We start from the raw sequence: 13,943 nt of genomic DNA, 5'->3' as shown, positions 1-13,943 counted from the left end.
ACATTATTGATGTAATATGGTGAAATGTTTGTTAGGGAATTATTGGGTTTCATAAGTGAAGAGATAAATACATGGAGAATGGATACAGTTGCGATATCTTCTGTTGTGATATGTAATGGATAATGTTCAATCGAGCCCAAGCACAAGGGTGAGGGTTTGGAGTTGAACTTTCTCTACTAGTGCAGAGCGCACTAAATCGAACGCCCAACGAGTCCCATTCACGGAATTATTGTAACAGACAGGTTGTTCTATTATTGTTTGGATCTGAAAAGAAAGACAAAAGCTCGCTTTGGAATAGAGGTGTTAAAAGTTTTGAACACATACATTTTATTGACATTGGTTTTGAAACGCAGCTGATTTTACTGTATATTATAGGGGGAGATCCCACAGTACCGGACAGCACCCAATACCGTACAGCGTCGGCAAATTGAGATATCATGGTCCAATCAAGACGGTGTATTAGAAGAAAAAGAAGCTATTATAGAGAGTAATGTTTGCGTAGAATAACACATCCTTGAAATATGCACACTTTTTTTTTTTTTTTTTTTAAATCAGAGCTATTATAGAGAGCTGAAAAAAAAGGAACCGATAAAAAGTTGACGTATTATTTGAACTTAATCAAAAATGATTTCGAGTATGGAAATATAAATTGAATCTCGCAAGCATATTGGAACACTATCATTTGAAAGTAAGAATGTATTTTGTACCATTTGTCCATTCGACGTTTAGTTTTTTTTTTTCATAAACAATACACTATGGGCCAGAAATCAAAATTTCGCTACGGAATTACAAACACCTCCAAAATGAACAAAAATCAACCTAAAAATAATAAAAACTTTATGAATTGAATTGAGAATATTTGTAAGGATTATGAAAGTTTGGAAAAATATGTTAATTAAAGCATTATTCATTGAAATTCGCTAATATTTCATATTAGAAAATACATAATACATTTTCGAACATATGATTCATACTTTCCAAAGTTTTTTGAAAATACACTATAAAGTTTCTCAGAATAATTGGCAAATACATGAAAAAATGTGTTCATTGTTGTCTTAATTGTTTGGAATGCATTTACAACTGTTTATTTAATATACTTATTGGTTCTTTACAGTACATTTGCATTTAATTCGACATTTGCACTATTAAAATTTTGAAACGCATTGTTTCCACTGTACATAACCTATGACAAAGCCATAAAATCAGAGAGTCATATAGGCATGGTCCGAAATGGAACATGGTAGTATGATTTATTTTTGTAGATGCTATGCTGTTTTTAAAGGTGATAATTCACATTGTTTGAAGCGTTTTAAACAAAATCACTTTCGAAATGGATTTGCGATTTAAGCTATAATTGAGGCTCTACTTGATGTGTTAAAACATCAGAGCATCTGTTTTACACCAGCTTATGGGATCCATCATATGATTACGTGATGTAAATTATTATATGAGAAGCATGAATTTCGTATTTCTTCTTCTTCTTTCTGGCGTTACGTCCTCACTGGGACAGAGCCTGCTTCTCAGCTTAGTGTTCTCATGAGCACTTCCACAGTTATTAACTGAGAGCTTACTATGCCAATGACCATTTTTGCATGTGTATATCGTGTGGCAGGTACGAAGATACTTTATGCCCTGGGAAGTCGAGAAAATTTCCAACCCGAAAAGATCCTCGACCGGTGGGATTCGAACCCACGACCTTCAGCTTGGTCTTGCTGAATAGCTGCGCGTTTACCGCTACGGCTACCTGGGCCCCAATTTCGTATTTGATAGATTTTAAATTGAAATATGTGAAATAGAATTCCTTATCTCCATTTCATTTTAACGAAATTACATGATTAGTTTATGCACAATTAAATAGTTTCTATGATTAAACTACCAACATTCTTCCGACTACATTTTTTACAGCAATTTAAAAGGATTCAAACGATTTTGAACTTTTGAAACGAGAAAAATAAAGTCCTAATTGATGGTTGTTGACCTGTTTAGTGGTGTCTTTTTATTTTTTCTTTCAAAACTTAATACATCAATGCACAGTGGTCCAGGAATCAGTTTTACTCGGAAAGATGCATTTTGCGCTTTAGAATGAAAGATTAGACGAAAACGGTCTTCTACAAAGTTGTTTGTATTAGCAAGGCCCTTTGTTTGGTGTTATTGAAAATTAGGGTGGTCCACGTTTTCATAGAAATGGTGTAACTAACTTTCTTATTTGTAGAAATTATATTATACATGCTTCCGCAAAGTTGTAGACCATTCAATTTCAAGCAACTTTGCTTAAAAAAAGTTTTTTTGTATCTCTTAAATTGACCGATTTAGAGCTTTTTTCCTACGGTGACATAGGGTGGTCCGAACAAAACTGGTTTTCTGGCTCTAGAGTTTTCAATTCAAATTTCTCATCAAAGTAGTCTATGAAACACTTTTAGAGCTTTGAAAAATGCGTTATTGGGTGAGTGAAGAAATTCGCTATCCTCTTTCGTTTGGGAGTTATTGTTGTTTTTCTCTCAAAAACATGCCTACTTTGATTGTGAATATCTCTGATTGCGGCAAACATAAAAAAATATCTTTTGAAGGCATTCAAAAGACAAAACAAAATTGTATATTATATAAAAAAAATTAATGATGTGTTATTTTCAGCCATTCCATGAAAAACCGATCTAGTGGGTCACCGAATTCCGTTAAAATTTGCTATTTTGTTCCTTATCCGAAATAAGGATACACGTATTTTTGGATTTTTTGATTAGGGTGACCATTTCCGAAATAGGGTGACCAGAAAAGATATATTTTTTTGAAAATAAAAAATCAGTCATTCTTCAACGGCACACACTGTAGGTCTCAGCGCATTAGATTTTTAATGTTTAAAAAAAAATCATAACTTTTGAACAGCTCAACCGATTTCCAATCTGTTTTTATGTTGGAATGAAAGCTTAAAATTTCAACTTTGCAGACAAAATTGAAAAATCTGATAAAAATATGTTTAAACGTGAAAAAATATAAAAATTTCTTATATTTTTAGAAATTTTCGTATATGTATTTTAATGTAAAAAAAATATTTTTTCAAAATGTTTTCTATTGTTTTTTATTTTGTTCTGAATAGTTAAAATCTTAAGCTTTCATTCCATAAAAAAAGATTGGAAAACGGTTGAGCTGTTCAAAAGTTATGATTTTTTTAAACATTAAAAATCTAATGCGCTGAGATCTACAGTGTGTGCCGATGAAAAATTACTGATTTTTTATTTTCAAACAAATATATCTCAAAAACTAAAAAACATACATCGCTGAAAATGTGACAGCAAACGTAAAATTTTCTGAACTTTCAAGAAAAATGAGAACAGCAATAGCCCCTTTCGTCCCGAGGCCTTCAAAACACGAAAAAACGGAAACTATTGAGTTTTTTCATGTAAAAAACACAATTTTTGTGAAGTTTTATATTTTTATTGAGAAGTCAAAATCTTTAGCCTTCATTTCGTCCAAAAAGATTGAAAATCGGTCGAACGGTTCAAAAGTTATAATTTTTTTTAAATTAAAAATTTTGCAAAATCGCGATTTTTTTGGTCACTCTATTTTGGAAATGGTCACCATAATCAAAAAATCCAAAAATACGTGTATCCTTATTTCGGATAAGGAACAAAATAGCGGAATTTGGTGACCCACTAGATCGGTTTTTCATGGAATGGCTGTTTTATAACTCTGATAAAATGCTTTGAAAAACAAATACTTTTTATCACAAAAACCTTAACACCTTTTGAACTAAAATAGATGTTATTTTTTGCAAAAAGTGAAGTGTTAAAGTTCATTTGTAGTTCTAAAATAGATATCAACAATCTTTTTGCATGAAAATTTGCGTTTTGTTAAGTTCTAGAAGTAGTTCATAGACTACTTTGACGAAAAATATGAAATAAGAAAGAAAGGGCACTAAAACTATTTTGAAGATTTTTATAGTATGTATTTCTTTATTATTTTGCATTTAGAGCATGAAAATTAAATTTTAGACAAAAAGGATCTTTTACAAAATTGTTTCTTAAAATGTAAGCTTTCATACTATGTCATTTAACTAGGGTGGTCCACAATATCGCATAAAATATATAATCAACTTTTTTATTTGCAAAAATTCTGGTATATACTCTTAGAAAAAGTAGGAGAACTTGTAATTTTGATCAACTTTGCCAAAAAAAGTTTTTCTGTAGCTCAAAATTTGACCAATCTAGAGAATTTTTTGCTAATCATCGCAGGGTGGTCCAACAAAAGTAAGTTTTTCAACTCTAGTTTTTTTAACATAAATTTCTCGTCAAAGTCGACTATGAACGACTTTTAGAACTTAATAAAACGCAAATTTTCTTCTGAAAAGATTGTTGATATCTATTTTAGTTCAAAAGCTATTAAAGTTTTTGTGATAAAAAATATTGGTTTCTTATTGGAGTCACAAAAATAACACATCCGTAATTTTTTGATATAATATACAATTTTGTTTTGTCTTTTGAATGCCGTCAAAAGATATTTTTTATGTTTGCCCCAATCAGAGATATTCACAACCAAAGTAGGCATGTTTTTGAGAGAAAAACAACAATAACTCCCAAACGGAAGAAGATATGAAAACGTGGACCACCCTAATTTTCAATAACACCAAACAAAGGGCCTTACTAATACAAACAACTTTGTAGAAGACCGTTTTCGTCTAATCTTTCATTCTAAAGCTCAAAATGCATCTTTCCGAGTAAAACTGCTTTCTGGACCATAGTGCAATGGTGCATTATTTGAGTTAAAATAAATTTATTTTTTGTTGAATTATATCCAAATTATTCCAATTTGTGTTTGTTCGAATTCCAAATGGAGCACACTTTATGCTGCTCACAATTTCAAAGTAATAAAACTCAGTACTCGTGCTAAATATGGAATCAGAAAAGTATCACTGTGCTGAATGATGATACTTTTTCAGTTATGTCAGTGTAAAACCATATGACTTTTATTACTATGAAATCGTGAGACGACTGGGTGCCTCGTTGAAGCCCAAGCAGAAAGCTTTTTAAATCTCGAATTTTTTTTCGGTTTAATCTACATAGGCTAACGCTCCCTTAGTGGAGGTAGCTCCAATAGTGAAGGTAGTGTGTTTTGGCATGTTTCGCGCTAATAAATGATTATGTGATATTTTTCTATTGTGTCTGATGCGAAAATGATACAAGTAATCGAATAATATTCATGAAATTTAATCGTTAACTATTTAAATTAATTATTTTGCTTAATTTTTTTGCTCCTTTGCACCTATAGTGGTGCATCAGTACCTATAGTGGAGGGTCCCATAAGAAATCAATGGATTGCGCCACTAAAGGAACCATTCTTAAAACATACCTCCACTAAAGGAACAGTGTTCCTATTATTGGTGCAAGGCTTTTTGCAGGGAAATTTAAAATAAATTGTGATGTTTATACATTTGAATGATAGAAGGATTTAAGATCTATCGAATGATACGTTAAAATCATATATTTTATGATTTTAACACCATGTTTTAGCAGTTTTCCCTTAGGTGCACCACTAATGGTACACTTGCCCTATTTGTCGTCGTCGCCAAAGTTTTTTTTTTTCGTTTTGTATTGCACGCATTCTGAGTGCTCCTCGATGGTCCAAGCAATCGAGTTCGGGTTTTCGCATCGCCGGAGTGATTTTTTTTTGTGCATTATAGTAGACTACGGTTACTTAGTCAAGAATGGACGATCGATTTGGTGAGCTCGTTTCATGCATCAAAACTGTAGGCATGTTACTTAACTTATATGAATTTATTTGACACAATAAGAACAGTTCGTCACTGTAGCACAGTATCGACATAAACTCTTGTACATGTTTTCCATTACAGGAGTAACCCCATACCTTTAGATTTACCTGATTTTTATCATTATAAAAAAAATTTGGATGGTTTGACACTAAAAGTGTCGACTTACCGTATGTTCACGTTGTCTTTGCAGTATTGATAGGTGATTTTTTTTAACTAAGCTTGCATGAATCGCATCTTTTACCAAGGTGAATCCTGTAAGCAACCTTTATATATTTTATTATATTTTTATTCCTTCTATTCTATTAGGAAATATCAATGCACTCTTTATAAATCATTAAAATTAAAAACGGACAGATTTTCGATGTTTCTACATGACTTTTATAAATTTTGAAAATGCTATACCAATGATTCAATCCAGGTTGAAAAATAATAAGCAGAGTTTGTATGATTCTTTTTAGAAAATTTCTACTGAATGTCTATATTAAATTGAAGCCATTGCGATTTGTACAAAAGCATATCAATTTCATCCATTTCATATTTTTTCAAAAGTCTGTAATATTTACCTAAATGTTGTCCAGAAACCACGCATAAGTCCCTATATTGAGAACCTCAAACAGATTCCTTTGCTATGGTCTTATCATACCATATGAATTATAGCTACAATTTTTCAACCGGCTCAACCTAGATTTCTGAATGTCACCTAGTCCATGAACGGGAACTTGCTCAAAATAAGTGAATTATGACTGCTTCAGCTGTGTTTATACCAATCAAACTGATTTAATGTGTTGATTGTTTGAACAGCAGCAAAGTATCACATATAGGGTTTCAATGCTAGTAATGGACCCCTTAGTAGCTGAAATTCATTCTCGACGTTTTTCCGCAATGATATTTCAGACGGATATACGTTGTGTGGAGTCTAACAGCAAGTTCAATGTTTTTACTTCATAATACGCCTATGAAACATACAAAATCATTCACTTTTTCCAGCGAAATATGCATTTGGAAAACTGTTGTCCGAATGCCTATTATGGACCCTCCCGGGGTCCATAATAGGAATGTTTACAAATTTGTCGTTTCCTATTATGGACCCTCCATTTGATTCCCATGTAATCCGGCTCGCTGCCGACGTGCCTATTATGGACCTACCTGGAAATGCGTATTATGGACCCTCTTGTGTGGTTTTATTAACAAAACTGTTCCAATATCTGTATTTATGCGTTTCAAACCAAATATTTTGCCTGAAACTGCTGACTTACAATGCAAGCGAAGTTCTCCCGGTGTATTTTCATAGGAATAAGGTTGATTTGAGTGTTAATTTTATGTTTTTATGTAGGGGGTCTATAATACGCAAAGGGTCCATAACCGGCATCGACTCCCTAGAATAAAGAGATCAACTAAATCGCATGTGCTTGAATCGATGTATCTCGGCCATCCGCAAATATATGCAAAACCTTTTGGTAGCACATAAAAGAGTGCAGTCTAAGCTTCCACCTCAACCGGTTGCAAGCCAAATGTATACACAATAATTTTTCTTGCCATTTTTCACCTCAAACCAAATTTTCTTATGATTGGCTAAAATTCAAGTTTTTCAGTGTAGACAATATTGACCTCCATAAAATGCAATGAAATAATATAATTAATCGCTAGCAGAGAAGTGAATGATTGCTTACATGTAGGATGTTCTTCTTTCAACACTGACTGCTTCGTAAACTAACGCTTAAACGCTAATTGTTTGCATATCAATGAGATTTATCCTTCTTTCAGAATTAGATGAACAAGTTCTTTGAAATTCAGTTTGGAAATGACAAACGCATGTTAGCTGTTTTATACTTTCTGGTTTTCAATTTCGGCCAAACGGCATTCGGCCAAATGGCATTCAGACTAATGACTTTTTCGGCCAAATGGCGTTCGGCCAAACCAACCAAGTGGAATTAAATTATTAAAAAAATCGACAAAAATCGTTGCAATGTTCTATTGCCATGATTAATGCGTTATAAATGTAGGTTAAGTAAATTGAAAGCGTTTTTTTTTCTCCTATAAACAGGTGACATCTACTTACCTGTAAAAAAATCTGAACTGCTACAGCAAATGAAATGTAATATGTTGTTAACGAAAAGTTGATAAAAGCTTAATTTAGTGTTATCAAATTAGAATGATAGTGTTTTCTAAGACAGAACACCTTGCTCTAAGAATGAATGTAATGTTTGGAATGATACTAGCAAAGAATTGAAATATAATTAACAATAAACAATTTTTTGTCCAAATTTTTGGGTGAAAAACGCCTATAATTTTTCATTATCATTCGATTGATTCGACTTTGCGCAAGCATATTAAGGTGAAACATCTCGGAATCCAAAGATGGCTGGCACAATGGCTGACTTCTCCCCCTACACACGTTTTCAAAGGCACAAAACTGGAGAAAAAGTTGGCAAACGTTTCTGATTTTCTTATTTTAAGCTTTTTGCTAGTGCACAAAGCCAAAATAAAAAGTGCGCTGTCGTTAGATGCTTTCTTCGCGAGATTTGTGTCTTTGAAGCTTTAGAGCAATCTTAGAAGTTGATTCCAAACTGTTTCACCTTTTTTTTCTTTTTTTTTTTAAAGGCACTTTGTGCTCGTGGCCACTATTGTGCCGGAATCAGTTGATCTGTAGCTTCTTTACCGATACAGATCTATTTTCAACTTATCTATATTTACATCTACTTTCACTCTCTCCTACTTTTTTACTCTCACACCGAGCAGGTAGGAGAGAGCTCTGCTGTTAGTGAGTCTAGCTGCCTGCTTAGAGGGTCAGTTTGTCTCAGTCACCATCTGATACTGACGGAGGATGGATGTGCTCCCCAAAGCACGCTCCTCCGTGCGGTGTCTTCTGGTGGCTGGACGGGTTTTTTGTGGAGGGGCTGGGAATCGAACCCATGACCTTCCACTTATGAAGCGAAAGCGTAACCTCAAAGCTACAGACCCCCCCAACTGTTTCATCTTAAACAAACAGTATTTTAAGCTTTGTCTCCAATCAAATGTCAATAACGGAGGTCCAAAATATGTACTTTGAGGGTCCAACATGTTTTTGGGATGTCCAAAATAACAAAAACAGTGCTTCATCACTATTTCTTTTCGACGAATTTTGGACTATACATGGCGTGTTAGCATTTTTTCTAACAATTGAAGTTTTTCTCTACATTTTGGTATTTTCTTTAGCTTGATCAACTGTGCAAAAATCATCAACTGTGCCTTAAATCACTTCCTCACACGGTCCACAATATGAGCGTCACCCTAAATATGGGAATGAAATAATTTTTCTATTATATCACGTCAAACAAAATAGCGTGATTCAATCGAAAATCTACTGCGTAACCAGTACATGCTGGGTATGGAACAGACAGTTTTTTTTCAAAGTTAAGTACAACAGAAAACCAAACTTGCCAGTAGAGGATGAAAACGAAAACCATATTTACCACTTGAGGAAAGCACAACACTCGTGTTTTACCTAAATAAAAACTCAAAACTCAACAACAACTATAATTAAACTCAATAGTCCATTGTTTATGAGGGCATGGTGCTTCATTCATCATTATTATAAAAAAAAAACATCAGAACTTTAAACTCCAGATGGTTTATATACATATTTTATATCTACACCATCTGTTAAAAAATCGTTAGTCGAAGGCGTAACTATCAAAATCGTTGATTTTCAACATATTAACTCTTGCGATTATTATTATTAACCTTCGACTGAGGTTATGTTATAGAAACAGTGTTGCCTAAGCAGTTGTTAAGGAATTAAAAACGATAGTTTTTTTTTTTAATTTTTCCCGACGTTTCGGTCTGTTTGCAACATTTTTCAAGGGTTCGATCACTAAGGTTTTCTAGTCAAGATGGATTTGCTAACCTCTAAAATGTCATGCGAAATTATCGATATTGATTGAGTCCAACCGGTTATGAAAGTCGTGATACAAAAAATCTCCTACCTAGCGAGCGGTCTGGAATGCGGTGTCCTATGTTTGGATCTTCCGCCATTACTTTTCCTTGTTGTATTCATGTACGGGTCCTTATCCTTAGTTTAATACCGAGGGATAGACGCTTGGAACCCAGTGATTTACTTGGACCTCGTACGCACCGATGATTCCACTTGACATTTTAGACTTTAGCAAAGCCTTCTTAACTAGAAAACCGTAGTTATTTAACTCTTGAAAAAGGTTCCAAACGGACCGAAACGTCGGGAGAAATAAAAAACTTGCGGTTTAGTTCTCTAAAAACTGCTTAGCCAACATTGTTTCAATAACACATTAACGAATTGTTTCAATACCGGAAGATGGTTTAGAATGTTGCCAAATACATACAATCATTTAATATTATGAAGAATTAACATAATCAACTGTTTTAATACAGTCTCAAGCTCTATGTAGATAACGGAGCCGATTTACTTTTTTAATGATCTGGCGTTTAAAGTTTAGATGGCTATTTTTGTTTGATAATAACGGTAAATGAAGCGCCGTGGAGGAGTAACAAAAAATGTCCAAATTTCTCGAGTAACCTTCAATAGAAGCACATTTATTTAAATATTTCCATTTTAAGAATGGAGAAAACAATAAGAGCTCTTTGAAATAATATTTAGAAAAAGATTATTGGAAATGAGGAATTTATGCTGGAATACCAAGTTCAATTTATTAAGATGTTCATAGCGAAATTTGTTAATACGAAATATGTTAAATATTTAATTCAAGTGAATTTTGTTATTATATGTAAACGTTTTTCGATAATATTCTGGTGTAATATTATAGTGGAATCAATTTCGACCATCTGGTAAAAATAATACATTTAGGTATTATTATTTTATTATATGTTCAGAAGGAATTTTAATAGAAGTTATAAATTCTAAAACTTTCAACAATTCCATCAGTAATTCTCTGAAATAAGATACCTAGAGAGACTTTTGAAAAGTCAAAAATTCTCTAACGGACCTTTAAAAAATGACGTAGCATTATTAGAGGGGAGACAGCCCAAGTAACAATTTTAGTTTTACGAATTACTTCCAGGATGCTATAAATATACGCTCATAAAACCATGGTCAAGGCACTGTTGCCTTCATCGCATCCCCCAAAACCTCTTGTAGATTAGAACGTGACTAGTTGGACCACTCTGAAAGAGGCTATGAAGTGTATAATTATGTCACACGAATAAAGCAAAATAGCATTAATGGTAGCTATTTTGAGGCCACCTGTTCTAGATGAATGTCGCATCATCTTGAAAATGATTTTATCATAACGTCGACCTGAGTGCGCATCGTACCTTCGTGCTGTGCGTACACGAATTCTCTCTGCTCTTGGAAGTTTTCTTAAAAACTACCTAAAGCAATAAATCAGTACTTTTCAGTGCTACATAAACAGTACTTTTCAGTGCTAAAATTAAAAACGGTACTTTTCAGTGCTACTAAAACAGTACTTTTCAGTACTATTTTTTCTACTATTGATCCCTTTACGATCCTTGTTTGGACCCGTGCCTTCGATTTTTCGTTGGACCCGTTGGCGAAAGCTAGCGGTGGTAATCCTTCTTGGACACCGTCTTGGGAAAAAACCTCTCGAAGGTCACGTCTTCTTTCGTTTATTAACTAAACATGGTATCAACAACTAACAAAAGGAAGGGTGAATCTCTGAATTCACTACTTCCTTCCAAAAAAGTGGGTTTTAAAACTGTCACTACACGTGGCAAGAATGGAAGAAAGGACGCTTCCCCGGAATGCGAAGTTTCTTCCAAGGGTGAAATGAATAATTGTATCGAAATGAGCAATCAGTTCGATGCTCTAGACAAATTTTCCGAACACCAAATCGAAGCAGCCTCTAGCCCAGGCTCTTTGATTCAAGTGAGGAAGCAAAGAGTGCCGCCTATCGTGGTCAGTTGTTCCGAATTTGGGGGATTTAGGCAGGAGATCTTGAACTCCATTAGGGGAATCAAGGTTTCCTTCCAAATCGCAAAGAAAGGAGACTGTCGCGTTTTGCCGGAAACTCTTAAAGATCGTGAACTTCTTCTCAGACATCTTGAAGAGAAGAAGCACAAATTTTTTACTTATGACGACAAAACTGAACGTTTGTTCAAAGTTGTCTTGAAAGGTCTCTCAAGTGACTATAAGTCACCTGAAGAGATCAAAAATGGAATAAATGATTTACTTTGATTTTCCCCAGTCCAAGTAATCATTATGAAAAAGAGAACCCAATCTGGCATTGTTCGGAAAGGGCTTTCTCAAGAATATTATTTAGTTCACTTTAACAAAAAAGAACTAAATAATATTAAAGCTTTAGAAAAAGCAAAACTTATGTTCGATGTCCGTGTGACATGGGAACATTTCCAGAAACCTGGAGGAAATTACCAGAACCCCACTCAGTGCCGTCGGTGCCAAAAGTGGGGTCATGGTACAAAAAATTGTCGCATGGATGCTAAATGCATGATTTGCGGAGGTTCTTCTCACGCCAAGGACGTCTGTCCAGTGAAGGAAGATACCACCAAATTCATATGCTGTAATTGCGGGGCTAACCATAAGTCCAATTTTTGGAATTGTCCTTCACGCAAAAGGGTCATTGAGGCTCGTGCCAGGCTGATAAAAGATGATATCCGTTACGATAACGGTCGTTTCCGGAAGTTCCATGGTAGAGTATCGAACAATGCTCATTTTTCAGTTAACGATCGCTTGATCATGAATCATACCCACCAGGAAGATCATAATCATGCTCATTCACAAACAAATTTCAATCCGTCGGGTAGTCGTTCGAATCTTTCAATTTCGAATGTATCTACCCACGGTAAATCCTTTGCCGATATCGTAGCAGGAAATACGAACTCCTCCCCTGTTCGATCCATGGGTACCCATTCTACTTGTTTCAAATCAAATGGAAAAAACCCTACCGCCACAGGTAATTCCGCTTCTTCGTCTACCGGAAATTCTAATGGGAAATCACATGACATGTCTGCCTCTGATTTTAATTTTCTAACTGAACAATTGAATCTAATGATTGATGCAATGTTCAAAGCCACCACTATGACTGAAGCAGTCCAAGTAGGTGTAAAATTTACAAATCAAATTGTTATTGGATTACGTTTTTCTAATGGATCCAAATAATAATTTAAATATTTTAAATTGGAATGCTCGTTCTCTGAATGGTAAAGAGGACGAGCTGTTTAATTTTCTTACAGCTAATAACGTGCATATAGCAGTTATTACCGAAACGTATTTAAAACCTGGATCTAAACTAAAAAGAGATCCTAACTTTTTTGTTTATCGTAATGATCGACTTGATGGGGCATGTGGGGGAGTTGCAATCATCATTCATAGGCGTATAAAACATCAACTGTTTTCATCATTTGAAACTAAAGTTTTTGAAACTTTAGGTGTTTCTGTTGGAACACAGTTTGGTAAATATACTTTCATAGCTGCCTATTTGCCTTTTCAATGCTCTGGACAGCAAGTTAATTTGCTCCAAACTGACTTGCGTAAATTGACTCGCAATAAGTCAAAATTTTTTGTCATTGGTGACTTTAATGCCAAACATCGGTCATGGAATAATTCTCAAAGTAATTCCAACGGCAGAATTTTATTTGATGAGTGCTCTTCAGGATATTTCTCAATTCAATACCCTGATAGCCCCACATGTTTTTCCTCTTCTAGAAATCCATCTACGATTGACTTGGTCTTAACCGACTCTAGTCATCTTTGTAGCCAATTAGTTACTCATGCTGATTTTGATTCTGATCATGTCCCTGTTACATTTCAAATATCCCAAGAAGCGATTCTCAATCCTATCAGCTCAACTTTCAATTATTTACGAGCCGACTGGAATATATATAAAACGTATGTTGACTCTAATCTTGATGTTAACATTTCTTTAGAAACTAAACTTGATATTGACAATGCTCTTGAAACTTTAACAAATTCCATTGTTGAAGCCAGGAGCAGTGCAATTCCAAAATGTGAAGTAAAATTTGAATCCGTGATTATAGACGATGATCTTAAACTCTTGATCCGTCTTAAAAACGTGAGGAGAAGGCAATTTCAACGCACTCGCGATCCTGCTATGAAAATTATATGGCAGGATTTGCAGAAAGAAATCAAGAAACGTTTTGCTCAATTAAGAAACAAAAATTTTGAAAATAAAATTTCTCAATTGGACCCTGGCTCTAAGCCCTTTTGGAAATT

The sequence above is a fragment of the Aedes aegypti genome, chromosome 2 (genome assembly GCF_002204515.2).
Source record: "Aedes aegypti strain LVP_AGWG chromosome 2, AaegL5.0 Primary Assembly, whole genome shotgun sequence".
NCBI classification, from domain to species: Eukaryota; Metazoa; Arthropoda; class Insecta; order Diptera; family Culicidae; genus Aedes; species Aedes aegypti.
Note: the sequence above shows the minus strand (reverse complement) of the source record.